This window comes from Lepus europaeus, chromosome 4 (assembly GCF_033115175.1).
Source record: "Lepus europaeus isolate LE1 chromosome 4, mLepTim1.pri, whole genome shotgun sequence".
NCBI classification, from domain to species: domain Eukaryota; kingdom Metazoa; phylum Chordata; class Mammalia; order Lagomorpha; family Leporidae; genus Lepus; species Lepus europaeus.
Window position 1 is genome coordinate 163267814 of NC_084830.1, and position 21342 is coordinate 163289155.

A 21342-nucleotide genomic window follows, 5' to 3' on the forward strand; every position below is an offset into this window, starting at 1 on the left:
ACCTGCCCTAAGTGTAAGTGTTGGTTTGGTTTTATGGCAAGGAGCGCATCTCAAAAAGTTCCTGAAAATATGAAATGAAAAAAAGTTTATTTTGGTGCCAAAAATGTTCGTGATCCATGTTTTTGTGTATTATTACACAATTTCCATGAACTTTTTGAAGACCGCCTCATATTTTGTCTAATACGGAAAAACCTTAGGAAGAGATGTGCAGATTTTTAGTGTAGGTGATACCTGGAGTATGTTTAAAGCATTTTTTTGCTGTTTTCTGCTTAACATTATATCATTAGCATTTTAAGCCTTTTAATGTTTTCTCAGAAGCAAATGAGTCACTTTAAGAAAAACACCTGACAGTGTTAGTTGCCGGTGATAAAACAGGCTGTCAAGTGTAAAGTGAAAATTTGGATGTTGGAGAACTTGGATTTGTAACCCTGTGCTTGACAACTTCCCAGTAATTAGAAACTTCCTGCAAGATTGGGGGTATTATTAATGAATGTAATTTTGGGAGGATATATTTTGAAGAAATATGTCAGCATTTGTGACACCTGCATAATTAACATGAAAAAAGATTTTCCAAAGAGTAAGATGGATTATTGGATTAGAATGTACGAAGACTTTGACATTTCAGATTTTATTTTTCAGTAAACTTTTACTTTTGTATTTTTGTTTTATTGTAATTGTATATTTTTCTGGAGTACAGAGTGTTATGATTTATGAATACAATGTGGAACCAATCATTCTAGCATATCACCTCAGATACCATTTTTTGCAGTGATAACATTTAACATTGACTTTTGCAGCAATTCTGGAATGTGTTTAGCATGCTGTGCAAAAGATCTCAGCATCCAAAAATCCTTGCTCTGAGGTTTTGTCCTTTGACCATTGTCTCTCCACTCCCCCTATCCCTTAGCCATTCTCTCTGCTACTTTTGAGTTTGATTGACATAGATTCCACATATAGGTGAGAACCTGTGGTATTTGTTGGTGTCTGAATTACTTTTCTTAGCATAATGTTCTCCAGTCGATCCATGCTGTCACAAAGGATAGATTTTCCTTTTTTAAAAAAAGTTAAATAGGGTTCTCTTTCTTTTTTTTAATTTAAGTAAGAAAATACCAAGACTTTATTGTTCTTGGTGAAAAGATAGCCCTGCTCATTGGAAGGTGCAACCCCCTTCGTCACAGCAAGATGAGAATTAAGTGAGCTTAATGAACGCTGGGCATCCCCATAGGAAAAAGGCAAGTGGGCTTTAAGCCCCTCAGCAGGGACCCTTTGCACAGCACAGCCCTGCCAGGCTGGCACCCAGGATGCCTGCGGCCTGGCGCCTTCTCTAGAGCCCCCTGAGTTCTAGAAGGGGTGAGGCCTCAGCACACACCCACATGCAGCAGCGTCACATGTGGAAGTTGACGACGCACTCGGCATTAGTCCTCTACACAGAAATGGCAAAAGGCTCAAAGGGGTGAGCGGTGAAGGCAACGATGTGGCTGACGGGGCCACCGAGCAGGCCCGCCCAGATCTCAGACTTGAGCATGCCAGAGTCACAGGCATAGAACCTGATCTCCATGACACCCGCTTGTCTTAGCTGAACAGAGACAGGTCCAGCTAGGGGCTGCCACTGTAGGACTGAGCACTGATGGGGAGCCGGCTCATCCACTGGCTCACAGCCTCCATGTGCCCCCCATACTTGGCATTGATGATGGTGTCTGAACTGTTGCTGGATCTGCCTTGAAGTTGTTGCTGGAAGCTGAGCAGAGAAACTGGACCTCACTGTGCAGGGTGGTGTTGCAGAAGAGGTCACGGAAGTTCTCGAAGCTCATGTGATGGGTTCTCAATCCCAGCGATGACCTCCGTCATCACCATGTTGTCCACCATGAAGAAAGACGCCTGGGAGGGGTCTGTGACCCACAGCATCACCATGTCCTCGCTCGTGGGCTTGAAGAAGAGGTGGTCTGTGTCCAGGAACTGCGTTGTCCACATGCACAACTGCCGCAGCTGATTAAAATACTGGGAGAAGCGCCTCTTGGCCATGGCTCTGCCGTCCTGCTCTGCCCGGTGCCACAGGTACACCAGCAGGCGGTGTTTCAGGGAGTTGATGACAGGGTCACTGAAAGGGATAGGCCATGCCCGTCTGGCTGTCACGCTGTATCTCAGGGAAGACGGCTGACACGGTGAGCAGGTCGTCCTGGTAGCAGAAGCGGCCGATGGTGCGCACGTCCATGAAGGTGCCCTCGGGGGTCACCGGAAAGACGTGGATGGTCTGCAGCACCGACAGGATGGCCAGGATGTTCTTGTACAGGTACAGCCCCTGGTTGTGGGACAGGACCACCTTGTCACACTTGAGCGTGCGCGTGTCACACAGACGGCCGGTGTGCAGGTCGATGATGTGCAGCGAGTAGTCCTCCAGCGGGGACCGTGGGTTGGGGGTCACCGCCTCACTGTTGCAGTATACCTCGTAGAAGGGGGGGTTGGGGCTCGTCCAGCAGGTAGGCAGCCGAGCCCACAATGACACGGCAGCAGTCGTCGGTGAACAGACTACAGTTGGTGGTGACACTGGTGATGTGTAGCAAGACAAAAAGCATTCAAAGAGCTGGCCCTAGATACCAGCCTCCTCTTTGTCGCTGCCATTGGACAGGATCCTCCCCCAACCCCTCGCACCCCTGCAGCAGGTCCTGTGCTGCCTGGCAGCCCTGATTCTCGTGGATCTCCAGAGCTCTGTGGTCTGAGAAGAAGGCAATGAAGTAGCGTCCGTCAGGTGAATACTTGCGCAGGAAACACGGCGGCTTTTCCACGTTGACCGTGAGGTTGGGGAAGGTGTTCGGTAGAAGACGCGCACCTGGTGCCACTAATATCCATGCCATAAGGAATACTGGCATTGCAAGTGGCAGACTAACCTGCTATGCCTCAGTGCCAGCCCCTACATTTTTATCTTTTGAAAAATGATTTTTCATAGTGTTTAATATACAATCTTAAAAATTAGTTTAAATGAATAAACGACTTTTTAAAATAATGATTTTGGTGATGGTAAATGACAGTGGATATAGCACAGATAGAAAAAGCTCTTTAAGGATGTTTAATAATTAAGATTGTAAAGAGTCTTGAAACCAAAAAGTTTGAAAACTGCTAGGTTAGAACTTCTGTGTTGAAAGTTTTTTAAAAATTTTTTATCACTTAGTCCTATTTCTACTCTTCAATTTGTAATGAATTCAGCTCTTAAGGAAAGAGTACTTGGTTAACCAGTGGAATTATTCATCTTTTTTCATTTTTGCAGAGTCATTTTGTATTAGAGCTTATTTATGCATTTTGGTTGAGACTTGGCTTTTCTGGAAATATTTACCTGAGTAAAATGGTGCTTGCAGTAGTGCCTAGTACAGTGTTAGACATGCAGAATAGCTTCACTTTCATTATGATGGAAACCAGCCTGTTCTAGGCGTTGGAATCATCCTAAAGGGAGAAATAATAGCCCTGAGCTTATCCCTTCTCCTTGCCTCCACCAGTGTAAGTTGATTATGGAGATAAAGAAACAAAGTGATTTCACAGCTGTCTTTGCCAATGACTTTTGACGCTTATGAAGAGCAAAATGCTTTCCAGTTAATTTTGTTTTCTTTGTTAAATGATAATGGGTCTTTAAATGTGGTAGGAGTGGAGGTGGAGTCTGTCACTGACTTCCTGTGTTTTCAAAGGCTGCCTTCTATGGGATTAGAAGTCAGGGATCTCAGAATAATATTTAGAGTTTGGCTAAATGAGAAAGTGTTTGTGATTCTTTTTTCTATTTAAGTGTTGTAATTGGAGTTCACCTGGAGCAATGGGGGCGTCTTAGAAATGGCAGAATAGAAAGTAAATGTCGTTATCTGTACTGGAGATGTTTTGGATTGATTTGGAGGTGGAGGAGTATCTTCTAAGAGATAATCGATTTGCTGTCAGTTATTACAGGGTATTTAACAATGGGGTCATGTGGTTTTTTTTTTTTTCTTCTTGCTATTGTAGATCATAAAAATGTGGGTGGTTTTAAAATAAAACATGTTTCAACCTTTTTACACATGATCTATGTACAAGTTAAATAGATCACTTTAAGGTCTTTTGGTATAAGAATCTTAATGGAAAGCAAAAAGCATAATTATGTGGTTAAACAGAGTACTACAGGTCTCGTTCTTCTTGTACAGCCTCTTAATTTACTGTCAAATTACTTTAAAAGTTTTACTTAGCATAATTAAGTAGAGTAAGTGATAAAGATGTATTACTTTGTGTATTTTAGATGTGTTCTCTCCTTGAGTCACAGCATTTAATAGGAACCTTTGAATTTAATTACCTCCTCTAACCTGGGCCCAGTGTGAGGATGCCCAATTAGTGCCAACACAAATTGAGTTTTTTCCACGCAGAGCTTGTAAGCAGTTCCTTTTATTTGTCCTAGTATGTTTGCTTTCAAATACTTTTTAATTTTTAAAAATTGTTTATTTGAAAGACAGAGTTAGAGAGAGAGGGGAGAAGGGAGAGCTTCCATCCACTGATTCACTCCCCAGATGGCTACAACAGCCAGGGCTGGGCCACCCTGAAGCCAGAAGCCAGGAGCTCCTTCCAGGTCTCCCACGTAGGTTCAGGGGCCCAAGTACTTGGGCCGTCTTCCACTGCTTTCACAAGCACATTAGCAGGGAGCTGGATCAGAAGTGGAGCAGCTGGGACTTGAACCAGTGCCCATGTGGTATGCCGGCACTGCAGATGGCGGCTTATTGCACGCCACGGCTCTGGACCCTCAAATACTTGTGTAAATAATTTTTTATTGCAAAGGGGGAGAGAGAGAGAGAGAGAGAGAGAGTCCTTCTACTGGTTCACGCCCCCAATTTTTTTTTTTTTTTTTTTTGACAGGCAGAGTTTACAGTGAGAGAGAGAGACAGAGAGAAAGGTCTTCCTTTTCCATTGGTTCACCTCCCAATGGCCGGTGCACCGCAGCCGGTGCACCGCACTGATCCAAAGCCAGGAGCCAGGTGCTTCCTCCTGGTCTCCCATGCAGGTACAGGGCCCAAGGACTTGGGCCATCCTCCACTACACTCCCGGGCCACAGCAGAGAGCTGGACTGGAAGAGGAGCAATCGGGACAGAATCCAGCGCCCCGACCGGGACTAGAACCTGGTGTGCCGGTGCCACAGGCAGAGGATTAGCCTAGTGAGCCATGGCGCCGGCCGACACTCCTCAAATTTCTGCGAGTGTTGGAGCTAGATGGCTGGGGACTCAGGACAGATTTTCCACAGAAATGACAGTAACCCAATTAGCTGACCATCACTGTTGGCCTCTAGGGTCTGTGTTAGCAGGAAGCTGGAATCGGGAGCCAGAGCCAGGTGTGGGACAAGAGTGTCCCAGTCAGTGTCTTAACTGCTGGGCCAATTGCCTGTCCGAGCCAGTTGTGGGACAAGGGTGTGCCTTCAGTGTCTCTAACTACTAGGCCAACCGCCTGTCCAGCTTTCAGATTCCTTGCCACCCACAGAAAGAACATTTTACGTTATGAATCAGTATACACATAAACATATGTTGTACCAATTTTTATTACATATAATATTTACCTTTTCTATAAGCAAATATATACATCTATTTTTTATTTAAGAGAAGTATTGATTTTAGGACTCCTTGCAGTGTTATTTGGTGTCTTCTCTTTCAGCTTCACTCATACCTGATCATTGCTTCAGTTTCAGCTGACGCCTTGGTCTCCTACTTTGTGGAGACACTGAATTGTGACTTTCTCAGCGGGCCAACAGTGCAGTTCTCTGCAGTGTGCAGTGCATCCATCTGTCCTCCTTACCACACCTGTGATCTAGGTAGGAGCCTTCCTGCTCCCTTGGGGGTTGTCATTGTGAGACTTTCCCTCGTTAGTGACTTCTCAGAAGCCTTCAAATGTATTTAAAATTCTTTCCTCTTGTACGCTCATCTCTCCAAATGCTGCTTTCTCCCTCTTCTCCCTGGCTCCTCTTTTGCCAGACTTTATGAAGAGATGTCTTTACCGCCTGAGCCTCCATTTTTCTTTCACTTCTTAGCATCCCTCTCAACACCGTCATCAAGATCCTTATTAAATCAACTTCTCAACTCTCACGTGGACTCCTTACCCTCTTCAGGTTCAGTTGAACGAAGGCTCCCTCTTCTTGACCTTGGCTTCCACTGCCTGAGGTCCTTCTGTCATCTTCTGTTTCTTCTTCCTCTGTCTGCCTCATGAGTTCCTCAGGGTTCCAGCTTTGATCTTTTTCCTCCCCCCAGTACATTGTACTTTCTGGAGATTTGCTCAGAGCTCACGCTGAAATCTGTCACCAGTATAAAGGGGATCGTACACATCATACTAGGCCAGGGTGACCAGAACCTTAACATTGGACATGCTCAGTCCCACAAATACCAGCTGTCGTGTGTCTCAGTGTCACAAGATTCTACTAATGTCTGCTGACAAGATAGAGGGGAAGAGGCAAAATGAGATGACTGTGTGACAGCCACGTAGTGCAGCCAGATGGAGGAAGAGGTGTGATGGAGTGTGATAACTGATTGGTAGCAGACCAGGCCTCCTGCTGGGTTGCCTCCTCATAGAAAGACAGGAATTGAAATTAATCACCTTGGAGAACTCAAGGAAGGCTGCGATCTGGCTTTTGGATGTTTTCTGGATTTTGCTTACTAGCATTTTCTGCAAGTTAATTTTAAAAAAAAGCCTGGTGTGATATAGAAGTAAAGTAAAAACTGGCACTAACTCAGGTTTGAAGGCCACAGTTAATCTTTTCTGAGATTTGAGGCTGCACCAAGTGTCTGCAGTGACCATACAGCTCTTAACCTATATGCCTGTTACCGGACACCTCGCAGTCACCTCACAGTCAACATATCCAGATACTAACTGATCATATTCCTCATCAAACCTGTAGTTCAGTAAATGATACAGCTGACTTTCTCATATGTGGGTAGAACAAGCTTGCTGGACTGTGCCATGTTGGGCATTGCCCTAGATTTTTGCACATGCAAAATCTTTGATTTCCAAAGTCATTTCACCCTACTGGGACTCAGTACAATATATTGTAGTAGTTGGATGACTTTCCTGTTTAAACTTGAACTCCACGTGCTGATCTCGGTTGATATGGCTCTTCGAGGGCAGGTGTTGTCTTATTTTCTAACATATTCACAACATATGGCCTAGCATCTGACATAATATGTACTCATTTAATACTGCTAAATGAAACCAGCAGTGCTGGGATGAGGAGTGTCTCCAGGTCAGATAGTGGTGATGCCACCCACCTGTCCTTTAGCATGAGAGCTGGGGAGAACCACAAGTCACTCTGCTAAAAGTGACAGAGTTGCTCAGCTTTACCACATGCTGGTTTCTTGTGAATTAGAACCTTCTGTTTGGTTCAGTTTGTTTGGGGTGTGGTAAATTCCCAGAACAGTGGATAAACCCAATTTAAAATATAAATTCATTCAAGACAAATGTTATTTTGGCTCATCTGTGCCATTGTTCAATGAATATTTTAGAGTGTACTGGTGGATATAAAATGTTGATGTTGCAGAATCAGATCAAGGAAGTACTTTGGAACTTTAGAATTTGCTGAGTTTTGAAATATTGCCAGCTGTAAATTGCTGCCTTTACAGTCTCCCCCTTGGACAGCAGCTTCACCCCCGTTTTACCTGGGTCCAGGAGGGCAGATGCAGTGTCTTGTAGCCTGGTGTATGGATGATTATCCTGACATTGGCACAAGAACGTATTTGAATGGAATCCCCTTGGGACCAACACAATGTCTTGCTCCTCTTTTTTCTAGCTTGCAGATGACAAACCCAACTCAAAACAGAGTTTCGCTCAAAATGGGGAACTGATTTCCTATTTCAGTTAGGAATATACTCAACAACAGCAGGTATGCAACAGAAGTCTTAGCTAGTAGAGGGAGGAAGGGTTAAGGTTCTGATCTTAAAGGAAGTCTTTCAGTGTAGGTCGGTGAGAAAGGGGTTGGCAGTGGAAGTTTACTCAGGAACCTCGGTGTCTTTCCTGGTCTGCTTTTGCTCTTGGTTGGCAGAAGCTCAGGTGCCTCTCACAGCAGTGTCACCAATTGTGGGTGGCACCCAAAGCTGTTCCCTCAGCTGTCTAACTGAACATAGACCACTTGAAGGGAGGTGTTCTGGGGGTCTGGGTCAGAGTCTCTCCCGCGGGGTCAGTTGCTGAGACCAGTTGAAGGGAGGTGTTCTGGGGGTCTGGGTCAGAGTCTCTCCCGCGGAGTCAGTTGCTGAGACCAGTTGAAGGGAGGTGTTCTGGGGATCTAGGTTAGAGTTTCTCCCGCGGGGTCAGTTGCTGAGGATCACGGCATTCTTTTGCTGGCCTTGGGTTGGGGCCATGGCGTTCTTATGCAATCTTACTCTTCCTCAACTTTCCAGTTGTGTTTTCTCAGTAATAGAAGTGATGCTTGTTGTCCTTTTTGAAAAAAATTATTTATTTATTTGAAAGGCAGAATGAACAGAAGGGGAGAGAGAGGGAGTGAGAGAGAGAGAGGTATCTTTTACCCACTGGTTCACTCCTCAAATGCTGCAACAGCTGGGGCTGGGTTAGGCCAAAGCCAGGAACCAAGAATTCCAATCCAGGTCTCCCACATAGGTGTCAGGGACTCAACCAGTTGAGCCATCAGCTGTCTCCCCGGTACATTAGCAGGAAGCTGGATCAGAAGCAGAGGAGCTGGGACTTGAACTTGCTCTCCTATATGGGCTGTGGGTGTCCCACACTGTGGCCTAATGGTGTTAACAGTGCCCACCCCCTCGTGTTGTCTCAGTGTCAGCACTACTCTTAATTATACAGCTTTTGGAATACTTTATTGTGAACTGTTATTGGGACCTGCAGCATGGTTGTCATTCTGAAATTTCTTCTTATTCTTGATTTACTCCACTTTTTCTTGAACTCTGTATCTCCCTTTTCCTTACACATATTTTTAATTTTGCTGGAATGTATGTGTATATAATCTTAAATATTGTTCATTTGAGAATCAGAGAGCTCACATTTACTGATTCCTTCTCCAAATGCCTGCAACAGCAGGGACTGGGCCAGGGCTGAAGCTGGCAGCCAGGAACTCAGTGCCGTCTTCCATGTGAGTGGCCATTAGCTCTGAGTCCCAGGGTGTTTATTGTAAAGAGTCTAAACCTGGCATGGAACCCAGGCGCTGTGACGTGGGAGGAGCCCATGCTTATCTGCTTTCATACTTAATTGGTAATTTGGCTAGTTAAAACATTCTGAGTTCAAAATGATCTTTCTTCAGCATTTGAGGGATTGCTTTCTAGCAGTTAATGTATGGAATATTGGGTCTTTCTTTGGAACTGAGTGCTTCTTTCTCTGATACCGTGACATTTCATGAGAATCCTCCCTACTCCTTTTTCTGCTCAGCTCTGGTGGGCTCTCCCAGTCTAAATACTGTGTTCTTCCACTCTTGGAAATGTTCTCATTTCTTTGATTACTTCCTTTGCACAGCATTGTCTTGTCTCACTTTTCTTTTTAAACTACAGTCCTGGTTTTTAAGAAGCTTGTTTTTTTGTTTTTTAAGTTTTATTTCTTTATCTGAAAGGCAGAGTTACAGAGACAGGGAGAGACAGTGAACCACAGTCTGTCCACTGGTTCACTCCCGAAATGGCCATGATTAGGGCTAGGCCTGGTAGAAGCCAGGAGCTTCCTTTATAGCCAACGTGTGTGGCAGCAGCCCAAACACTTGGGCCATATTCTGCTGCTTTCTCATGCGCATTTGCAGGGAGCTGGATTGGAAGTGGAACAGCCAGGAAAGGAGCCCTTGCTCATATGGGATGCCAATGTCACAGGCAGTGGCGGCTTAACCCATTGTGTAGCGCTGGCCCTGGTTTGTTTCTTTTTTCTTCTTCTTTTTTTCTTTTAAGATTTATTTATTTATTTGAGAGGCAGAGTTAGTGAGAGGGAGAGACAGAGAAGAGAAGTCTTCTACCCTTTGGTTCATGACCGCCACAGCTGGAGCTGGGCTGATCAGGAGCCAGGAGGTTCTTCCAGGCCTCCCACATGGGTGCAGGGGCCCAAGCACTTGGGCTATCTTCAGCTGTCTTCCCAGGTGATAGCAGAGAGCTGGACTGAAAGAGGAGCAGCCAGGACGTGAACCAGCGACCATATGAGATGCCAGCACCTCACGCAGAGGTTTAACCTACTATGTCACAGCACTGGCCCCTGATGTTTTTGTTTTTGTTTTTCAATCCAGTAGTTTGGGGTTAAGACTCCTAGATTAACTCTTAAACTATTTTTTATCAAACTTTCTTCTTTTGCCACTCAGTTTTTATCACCCTTTTATTTCAACCTTTCTATTGAATTTTTAACTTCAAAACTCAGATTTTAATTTCAGCACTCTTTTTCATAATAGTGTTTCTGTTTCATGTTATGTATTATGGTTTCCTGATGTCTTTGAAAATACTCAGATTTTTTTTCCCTCTAAAACTCTTTTGTTTCAGCTTTTTTTCTGTAAGATTTATTTATGCATCTGTAATAGAGGGAGGGAGAAACAGAGATCTTCCATCCACTGGTTCACTGAAGCCATGAGCTTTATCCAGGTTTCCCACACGAGTGGCAGGGGCCTAAGCACTTGGGCCATCTTCCCCTGCTTTTCCCAGGTGCATTAGCAGGGAGCTGTATTGGAAGTGGAGCAACTGAGTCTCGAACATAGTTCCAGAGGGTTTATGACGTGCACATTTTAAGGAAAGTCGTTTTGGTGGCTGTGTATAGTGTACATGAGGTTTGGAGAGAGGTAGGAAGAGGGAGAGATGGAGTTCGATGTCATCATGACCGCAGCCAGGGAGACCATGGGTGAGGTCTGCAACGGAGATCATGGAAAGAAGGACTGGGACACTTACCTGGGTTAAGTCCAGACAGAAGGAAACAGGATCTAGCCCCTGGTTAGGTGTTGGTGGCAGGATTTCAGGGGTAACCAGAGGAAGAGATCTGGTGAGAACAGAGCAGACCTCTCGGTTGATTTGTGTAGTGTGCAAAAGGTGGAGTTTGATTTGCGTTAACTCGGTAACTTTACAAAGGTTCTTAATGCTTTGAATGTCCCTTGGGTCCCTGCACCTGAGTAGTTGGCTGGCCTTGCTCCTGTTCCTTATCCTGTACTCGTCCGCTCAGGGTCTCAGTCCCACCGTCCCGTGAGTGTGTCTTCTGCCTCTTTCCCTGGAGGAGAGACAGCAGACTGGACACAGTGTTTCCAACTCGAGTTAATATTTTAAAAAAATTGAGACTTCTCCTGTACCTTGGATTTCTGGCTTCTCTTGGGAAGTCGAGCATCAAACGGGGCAGGCATCCTCCTGGTGGTCGTTGTCTCTTCCCAAGGAGCTGCTGTCCCCGTAGACGGTCGTTCTTTGTCCACATGGCCACGTCTGTGCTGCTCAGGCTGGATCTCCTGGCAGCTTAGTCCTGCCCTCTGGACCCAGGTAGTTATCTGTCGGGTAACTTGTGCAGATTTCTCCTGGGCTGCAGCGATCACCCTGTAAATGATTCCAGACTTTCAGGGATGCTGTCTTAACATTCCTTCTGGTATGCTTTATGGTGTGTTCCTTTTCCAAGCACAGACCGGAGGGATGAAATTAATAAAGTCTGATTCTACCAGCTGAAATCTAATGCAGGCAGTACCGAGAGACAGAGAGAAAGGTCTTCCTTTTCCATTGGTTCACACTCCAATGGCCGCTGTGGCCAGCGCATCTTGCTGATCCGAAGGCAGTAGCCAGGTGCTTCTCCTGGTCTCCCATGGGGTGCAGGGTCCAAGGACTTGGGCCATCCTCCACTGCCTTCCCGGGCCATAGCAGAGAGCTGGTCTGGAAGAGGGGCAACCGGGACAGAATCCGGCACCCCGACCGGGACTAGAACCTGGGATGCTGGTGCCGCAAGGCAGAGGATTAGCCTGTTAAGCCATGGCACCGGCAACCAAATTTTTGTTTAAAAATAAAAATGCAGGCAGGGCTGATTAAAAGTTGGGGAAGAAGATAGCTTTTGGCTTGGCCAGGCAAACGTAAATATCCCTGATGGCACAGTTGGCACATCGGTCACTCACACAGGTGGAGGTGAGCTGGGATTCTCTTTCCCAGTCCATAAGCTGAGATTGGATAACCTTATTGTCCTCCAGAGAGCAGTGGCGTGTTAACATGCAGGAAAGTGCAGCCAAATAAAGCAGTTTTGACTGTATTTTTGAAGCATTCCTGTTAGAAGCCCCTCTGGAGGAAATCTCTGCTTCTTAAGGCAGGAAGGAAAACAGATGAATTCTTTGTGCAGCGTAAGCATCGCTGAGAACCTTGTCACTTGAGACAGTTTGTTAAAATGATGTGCCATAAATTGACTTGTTCAGGGGGCTCTGTTTTTCTAAGACCATTCTACGTAGTTCCCGTTGTGGGTGTAGGTCGGCCCTGGACTGACCCGAAGATTTCCAATCATCAGAACATAGGAAGTAGAGGGAGTCATATTACACACGCTTGGAGCCCAGCCCATTAGAAAAGCCACATGTGTTTTCTAGCATTGGCCGTCTTTGTCTTCGGATTTAAGTCACTGAATATTTGATCTGAATTCCCCACACTACTTCCATAAACAGTTCCATGCACTTCTCAGGAAGCATGTGACATAACTTTGTGATTGATGTTACAGTTTCAATAGCAAGAACACAGGATCACAGAAAGGTCTGGTAACCCAAGAAACTTATATATATTTACACAGGCGCATATCTCACTGTAAAAGAACAGATGTAGGGTGGCAGCGTGCTGAGGTGGTAGGATGTATTAGGGTGATTAGTCAAGAACAAGCTTTTATATATATATAGGTTCTTTATTTTTGTATTTTTATTTGTAGGGCGAAGGGAAGATACCTTCCATCCTCTGGTTCATTCCCCAAATGCCCACAACCGCTGGGGCTGGGCCAGGCCAAAGCCTGGAACCTGGCACTCAACTTGAGTCTTTCTGTCTGGTGTATGTATTAGCAGGAAGCTGGAATGGAAGCAGAGCTGGCACTCAGTTCCAGACTTTAAAATGTTATGTGGACGTCCAGTAGGCCTCTAATCCCTGTGTCAGAAGCCTTCCCTAGGAACCAAGAATTTTAATCTCAGCTGTCTCTCTGTCTGCTGTGTGTCCTTTGAGCTACATTCCCTACCCACTGCCCCCCCCCCCCATCTACTTAAAAGGCGAAGTGACAGAAAGAGGGAGAGAGATCTTCCATCTGCTGGTTCACTGCCCAGATGCCTGCGATAGCCAGACCTGGGCTAGACCAAATCCAGGAGCCCAGAACACCATCCTGGGCTCCTGCTTGAGTGGTAGGGCCCAAGCACTTGAGCTGTATGTCACCTGCTGCTCAGCAGGGTGTACACCCGCAAGAAGCTGGATCAGAAGCAGAGCAGTTGGGACTAACCGGCACTGCAGCAGGAGATGTGGGTGTCCAAAGCAGGGCTTAACCCACTGTACTGATGTTTTCTGCCTGTGCTTTCCTTTTAACAAAAGGAAGCTGGATTAGGCACCTGACATCGCTGGTGCTGCTTACTGTTACCATCTTTCATGAATTACTAAGAACTCTGGGAAAGATGCTTCTCCATCCATGATCCTACTTAGGAATAGTGATTGTCGTCTTCTTCCCTGAGATACAGGCAGAATGCCCTGTGTATCGAGGACGATGGTGAGCATCTTTAGCTCCAATCTCTGAGACCCCAGGGGAAGCAGGCCTGACCTTATAGGGAGGCAGTCTTTTCTGTACGGATTTGAATATGCCAAAGGGGTTTTCTACTTTCTAGATGTTTCTTTGTATTTGGTGGTAGTTCCTGAAATTGTGCATTATATATTTCACCTTTTTGCAGGGAGTTGGGAGTGTTTTTTTTTTAATAGGTTATTTATTTGAAAGGCAGAGTTACAAAGAGTCATGGGCAAACGGAGAGCAGTCTTCCATCTGCTAGTTCACTTCCCAATTGGCCACAATGGCTGGAGCTGCGTTGATCCAAAGTCAGGAGTCAGGAGCTTCTTCCAGGTCTCCCACATGGGTGCAGGGGCCCAAGAACTTGGGCCATCTTCTACTGCTTTCCCAGGCCACAGCAGAAAGCTGGATCAGAAGTGGAGCAGCTGGGACTCAAACTGGCTTCCATATGGGATGCTGGCACTGCAGGCAGCAGCTTTACCCGCTTTGCCACAGCCCTGGACCTCGGGGGTGCTTTTTGATGACTGTGCATTGAGTCTGAAGAGGATAGTAACATATAAAATCTTAGAATCATAGAGGATTAGCTTAGGTGCTAATGCCAAAGGTTTAGTGGTGAGGGTGCCACCTGACTCAAACTGAGTAAGAAGGCCTGAAGGGTATGTCCATCTAGTCGGTTTGCCCAGCCCTGGTCCTGGTCAGGCAGGCTGGACGTGAGACAGAGCATGTTGGTCTGCACAACCCTCTGTCTGCCCTTGAGGCTCAGCAGTGGCAGGGGGATTGTACATGCCCTGAACACACAGATGTACAGAGATAGCTAGATGTACTCGAGCATACTTGTGGGATGAGCCAGGAGGAAGGGAGAGGAGATGCAAAGAAGAAGAAATAATTGATGGAACCACCGCCGGGTGGGGACTGGAAGAATGGGGTTGGAACTAGGTAGAGGGTGTGTGTGTATGTGTTTGTGTGTGTGTGTGGCAAGCATGAAAGGAAATCCTGTCTCCACAGAAGGCATTGGAGGAAGAGGAAGAGTAGTACATAGCTTGGACAGTAGGAAGGATTGTTTTCTTTATGACAACCTCAGTAGACTGGGGAAGTTGTACTGGCCTCTCTGCTGATCTCCTGAACTTTATTTTGTATTTGGTTCTGAGTGTGTCTTTGTATTATTGTGATGGGCATCTTTGGAGGAAAATGATTTTAGTAAACAAGGCCTCAGCTCTGTTCCACATCAACTCCCCACACTGTTGTGAATTGCAGGGCCTGGTATCCAACAGGCATTTAAATAATAGAGCTAACAAAAGAGGTGTCTTGCAGAATGTGCACTAAGAAGTATAGAAAATTCTCCCGTTCTTGGATTAAAGAATATTTATGTCAGAACCCACTGTCACTGTGGGATACAACAGTGGAAATGGCTTTGTTTCCAGGAATCTTCTTGGTAAACATATTGAACTTGGCCTGTGTCCCTTTTAGTGTTTAGAAAATCAGCCAGGGTTCCAGTTGTAGGGCGATCCAGGAAGCAGCTGATGGCTTCTTATCCTCTCAGTATATCTACTTTACTTCAGTATAAAACTTATTTTTATATTGTCATACTTACCTCGGTAATGAGGAAGTGATAGCGTCAGTCAAAATTGAGTATCACACTTGCTGTGATGTCGGTGATCTAATCTCAGCACCAGTGTGTTTTTCTTGGTCCTGTACTTTGTGTCCTTGGGCACAGCCCCCCAGCCTTTCTCTTATCCTCTGTCTTTATCCTTAGTCTCCTCTTGAGGTTTCAGTCTTCTGAGTGTGGGGTGTGCCCCAGAAAGTCTTCAGCTGTCTCATTCACCCTCATGGTTTGGCTTTTGGCTCTGTGACTTCCTGGTGTCCTTGGGATGTGTCTTCCTAGGTGGCCACACCCTGTCCCTGCTGCCACCTGTCTGGGTGTTCCTGACATCTCTCATTCTGGTTATGTGATACTGTTCCCCCATACATCTCTCCATGAAGGTTTGGACTTTGATTGCTGAATGCAGTTTCAATCCACCTTGCACTGCATTTCCAGAGCTGCTCTCCTTAAGACAGTGCCTTGTTGTTATTACTTGCATTTTTCACTAAAACTTCTGAGTTTCTACCAGCAGAAAATTGTCATGGCTGTCTAGAAAAGAAAGTCCACATTTCTTAGCTGTGAAAGCCTTCTTCTTTCCTGCTTCCTCCTCATCCCCGTTCACCTTGCTCTCTGTGAGTAATGCAGATGTATCATAAGCTGTTTCTAACTCCTATCTCCGTGTGATGAGGAGTGGGGCCATACTCCCATCTCCCTCTCCAGCTAGAGTGGCCTTTCTCCACGAAACCTTTACAAATCTTTCTCGGTTCTTCCTGCTGTTGGTGAAGGCTCCTTCCAGGTTTCCTGTAGGATTTTTTCCTAATCAAAAGATCAGTGGTGTTTTCCTGGATGAGCCTCACCTTCCCAGGAGCTGGAGCCTACTGCACAGCAGGCATTGGCCTTAAGACTTTCTACCTCCGGTCTCAGCACCGACTGACAAAGAAGGAAAGAATGGGCTCTATAATAGACTGAACATCGGACCAGGAGGAGAAAGCCTCAGAATGTCCCAGGGAATCTTGCCAAGTTGCCTGATCTCCCTGGGCTGTAGCTTTTACGTATTTAAATGAGAAGGCATCTGGCCCTGACCTCTGAAACCATTGGCGGCTTTTAGACCTAGTGTTACATGAATGGCTCTGGTGATGGGATTGGAAATGCTGTGTGAATGGCTGCCTTCCTCCGTCCTGTTGGGATCATTATGAAGGAGACTAAGTTTTCCTTTACTGCAGTCTCAGAAAGTGATGAGCCAGCTTTTAAAAAAACAACCTGACAAAAAAAAGTGTCACCCTTTAGATTCCTTCACTTGGCTTTCAGCCTCTGTCTGTATTCAAAACAGGATTAGTTGCCTCTTTGCCTTCTTCCAAATTCCTGCTTGAACTGGCAAATAGCAGGCATTTACCAAAGCAGTCCCTTTGCCTTCCTGTTCTCCTACAGATTAAATCCACCCCTTCCTCGTCCTTGCCCCCACCCACAAATCTGGAAGACATCACAGTATGACATCACTGCCCCTCCATTTGCTGGATGAGGTTTCCCCCTTTCTATTGCTCTTCTAAATCAAGATGAGACTTAGCTTCTTGCAAGAAATTGCTGCTGGAAGAATGAATTTTTAAAGTGGGCAGGGATCTCATCGTGCAAAATCTCTGATGAGAAGCAGGCATGTGGAAACTTTCTTAAAACTCTCTGGAGGGCAGGCACCACGGCTCAATAGGCTAATCCTCCGCCTTGCAGCGCCGGCACACCGGGTTCTAGTCCCGGTCAGGGCACCGGATTCCGTCCCGGTTGCCCCTCTTCCAGGCCAGCTCTCTGCTGTGGCCCGGGAGTGCAGTGGAGGATGGCCCAAGTGCTTGGGCCCTGCACCCCATGGGAGACCAGGAGAAGCACCTGGCTCCTGCCTTCGGATCAGCGCGGTGCGCCGGCCGCAGCGTGCTGGCCACGGCGGCCATTGGAGGGTGAACCAACGGCAAAAGGAAGACCTTTCTCTCTGTCTCTCTCTCTCTCTGTCCACTCTGCCTGTCAAAAAAAACCCCAAACAAACAAACAAAAAACTCTGGAAACCTAAAACATGTAGAATCTGAGTTGTTTTGGAGAGGTTTGAAATTCTGTTTGATAAGATTCTCTGTTAGTAAACCATCTTTTTTTTTTTTTTTTTTTTTTTTTTTGAGTGACTCTGTATGTTTGTCTTTTTTATCAAGACTTCCTTCTCTTTAGTTACCCGCCTTCCCCTTGGGAACTGTTTCTGGCTAAGACACTATCTCAAAGCCATTCTGATGAGATCTTCTAAAACTTCTGAAGTAGCTCTGTTCCCCTTGGCCTCAGTGTCACTGGGAGCCCAGATTTCCCAGTGTTCTGTGCTCATTAGATGTGATTACAGTGCTGCCTCTCACTCCCAGTGACTTTGTTCCTTTCACAGTGACTGTTGCTCTGATTGAATGGGTTTTAAAAGGTCTCAGTATGAGTTCCTTATGGCCTGGATTCTTTTGCATTTTCTACCATTTGTGGGGAGGAAATAAAAGTAGGAGACTTTCTCAGACATTTGTTTCTGCAGTTGAGAAGCTGAACCTCCCCTGGGAAGTTGCAGATACGAGCTTCAACATAAATCACCAGCAGTTTCATTTCTTACAATGGGCAGCAAGCCACCTGTTACCCTGGTGTTGCACTTCTTGTTGGCCTCATGTCCTTGGTTGGGGCAGTGGCCAACTTCTGCTCTTCTCACCCTTCCCTCTGGCTGGTTGGACTCCTGATGGTTTGTGGAGATTAATTTAAAATGTTCAGTTAGGTTTAAAAGACAAATGACTTGGAAAACACCACCGGGAGGACCTAATAGATTTACTTGGTTTGCTTCTTAAGGTTGGATTGAACCTCCATGGGAAAAACAAGTATTACTTTTTAAAAAAGTTTTATTTATTTGAAAGATGAAGTGACAAAGAGAGGCAGAGACAGAGAGCGATCGTCCTCTGCTGGTTCACTTACCTAATGCCTCCAACAGTCAGCGCTGGGCCAGGCAGAAGCCCAAAGTCCGTAACTCCAATGGAGTCTTCATGTGCAGGGCAAGGACCCAAGTACTTTAGCAATCATCTGCCGTGTTTCCAAGGCTTGTTAGCAGGAAACTGGATCCAAAGTGGAGGAGCCAGGACTCCAGCCAGCACTCCTATATGGAATACTGCATCCCATGTCGGGGTTTAATCTGTGCCACTAATGCCCACCCCAGGTATTACTTTCATGTGCTTTGCAGAAGCAAGAGCTGCCCAGATGAAGCAATGTGATAGGTCTGCAAAAATTTTAGCCTGCATTGACTTAATCAGTATTGATATTTGTGTGCTTATCGGTAGCTGCTGCTTGAACAGCAGACTTGATTTGATAAATTTGTTGTTGTAATGCATTTTCATTTCATATGTGTTTTGAGGGTATTGCACTTATAAGAATCTTATAAGAATAAATAGATCTGGTATCTAAGGGACAGTAGGAAAGGAAAGCATTGTTTTCCTAATTACTTTAGGGAGGCATCTTTTTCTACTATTTGCCTCTCTACTACCAGCCTCCAAGAGTAGAAATCAGTGAATTTCATACCCACCCAAAATTGTGGGCCTGCTGCCTGACAGATTAAAAAAAAAAAAACTCACTAGAAGGTGTTGTCACACAAAGTAATGTATTTGCAGCCAGAAAGGAGACCACAGGGAATAATTTCTGAAGGCATGCCTCCAAGGGACAGGGGAAATGGTTGTCTTATTTTAGGGGAAATGAGTCTGTAAGAAGGAAAGTTCTTCATCAGATGAAGGGATGGAACAAGTCCCACACAGGCACAGTTCAGAAACATGTTTCAGCATAGTTTGTGTGTTATGATAATGAGGCTTTAGCTCCTGTCGGAGCAGAGATCCTGTATTGGCCCTTCTGCACAAGCATTGCTCTTGTCGTGGGGTTTGGACCAGTGATTCGGGGTGGCTGCTGACTGCATCTCTCTGGAATGTGACTAGCAAACCTGAAAGAAAGCTTTGGTGAATATCAGGTACTTTCAGGATTTGAGATAGAAACGAGTCACAGTAAAGCCTTTTGAGCAATTTGGCGCATCAGTCAATGGCAGACTCAGTGAAATCCTTTCTCTAGTGGGAGAGTGGATACGGGTTTGCAGTAATTTTATATCCGTCCTTTTGGAGTCTGACATTTCATCTTCCAGATGAATTAAACTCTCAATCACAGAGATACTCCTTGTTGCCAAATGTTGTATTTAGAAATGTTATTTAAAGCTTTTTTTTCGCTTAAAGCTGAGACTTCTAAACCTTCATAATGTATAGGCTACATTTCAGAGCATGTGTTAAACATATCCTCACTCCAATTCCAGAGCTGCGTCAAGTACCATTTAATTTGAACTTGGTTCAGGAGGCAAAAGGAGTCCCTGACTTATTTTTTAAGCAAGAAGAAGGGTTAAAACAGTAGACCTGGCCAACACTTTTGAGCTGTTTTCCAGAAACGAAAGTTTGGCTCTCATGAGCTGCTATAGCTGCTGAAGTTTTGTTACCATGTGAGTTAATGATTGTTTCTTTTAATAAAGTAGTTTTTTCTTTACCTTCCAATTGTATATGCCTATGATTGCTTACCAGAAACTGGTGTAGCTGCCATAAATTCTAGATCATGCCAGTACCTGGTACTATCCCATTAAAAAAGAAATGATGAAAAAGAAAGTTTTTAGACTGAGGCTTCTGGGATATGTTGATAGCAAAAGATGCATATAGTAGGCATGGTTGTTAATTTCAGAATTCATTAGATGACTACATTGGATGTTTTGGTTTAAACTTTTTTTTTTCAAGATGTATTTATTTATTTGAAAGGCAGAGTTACAGAGAGAGACAGAGATGGAGAGACAGAGATCTTTCATTGGCTGGTTCACTCCTCAATTGGTCATAATGACCGGGGCTGGACCAGACTGAAGCCAGGAGCTAGGAGCTTCTTCCAGGCCTCGCATGTAGGTGCAGGGACCCAAGCACTTGGACCATCTTCCGCTACTTTCCCAGGCACACTAGCAGGGAACTGGATTGGAAGTGGAGCAGCCAGAACTAGAACCGTTGCCCGTATGGGATACTGGCACTGCAGGAGGTGGCTTTACCTGCTACACCGCAGTGCCAGCACCTGGTTTAAACTTTTTAAAAGAAGTATTTCAATGGAAACAGAAGACAGCCCTGCATGGCATCTTGTAGGGAACTGGGTTTGTCTGCTGACCTTATTTCCAGGGAGAGTGGGCACTCTAGCCACCACTCATGCCTGTAACTTGTTCATTTACCCTGGTTTTGCCTGGCCCCTGTTACTTTTGGCAAAAATGGGACTATTTTCTGTTTTCCAAAACACAGTTTTCTGTGCCTTTTGGTGAGATCAAAGAGAATAACGTGATTCCCCACAATGCAGTTCTGAGTCCCATCAGTCTGGGTCAACGTCTGTGATCCTGTTCTACCACGTTTGCTGTGCCCCACCCCCCTTTTTTTTGACAGGCAGAGTGGACAGTGAGAGAGAGAGACAGAGAGAAAGGTCTTCCTTTGTCGTTGGTTTACCCTCCAATGGCCGCTGCAGCCGGCGCACTGCGCTGACCCAAAGGCAGGAGCCAGGTGCTTCTCCTGGTCTCCCATGGGGTGCAGGGCCCAAGCACTTGGGCCATCCTCCACTGCACTCCCGGGCTACAGCAGAGAGCTGTCCTGGAAGAGGGGCAACCGGGACAGAATCCGGTGCCCCGACTGGGACTAGAACCCGGTGTGCCAGCGCCGCAAGGCGGAGGATTAGCCTAGTGAGCCTCGGCGCTGGCCTTGCTGTGCTCTCAAGCACAGTGCCTGTGAGCACCCTCAGCCAAGTCCCCAGATAAATGCAGGCTCCCCAGTGTCCTGCCGCATCTGCATCTTCTGGTGCTGTCCAGAATGGTGATATTTCTCTGGGCATCAGCTTCATTGAACATCACTCACTATGTAGGAAACTTAGGTATGTGAGGGCTTACAAATTTCTTAATAATTCACGTCTTTAGGTTTTAAAGGAATGTTTTTAAGATTTAATTTCTGTTCCAGAAATTTCTGTTTAATTTGTCCTGTAGTCTGTTGATATTTCAGATTCATGTTGGACGGAATCTTGGTGCTGGTGGTGGCTTATGTATTGGCTATCTC

The 21342-nt window shown here is 45.6% G+C and overlaps 1 protein-coding gene and 1 pseudogene across 4 annotated transcripts in view; one reads left to right on the forward strand and one right to left on the reverse strand.

The window, feature by feature from the left end:
- The window catches only part of MCC (MCC regulator of WNT signaling pathway), a 446585-nt gene that overhangs the window by 210673 nt on the left and 214570 nt on the right, over positions 1-21342 (forward strand). The window lies entirely within an intron of this gene.
- LOC133758208 (DET1 homolog) lies at positions 1385-6235 on the reverse strand (annotated as a pseudogene).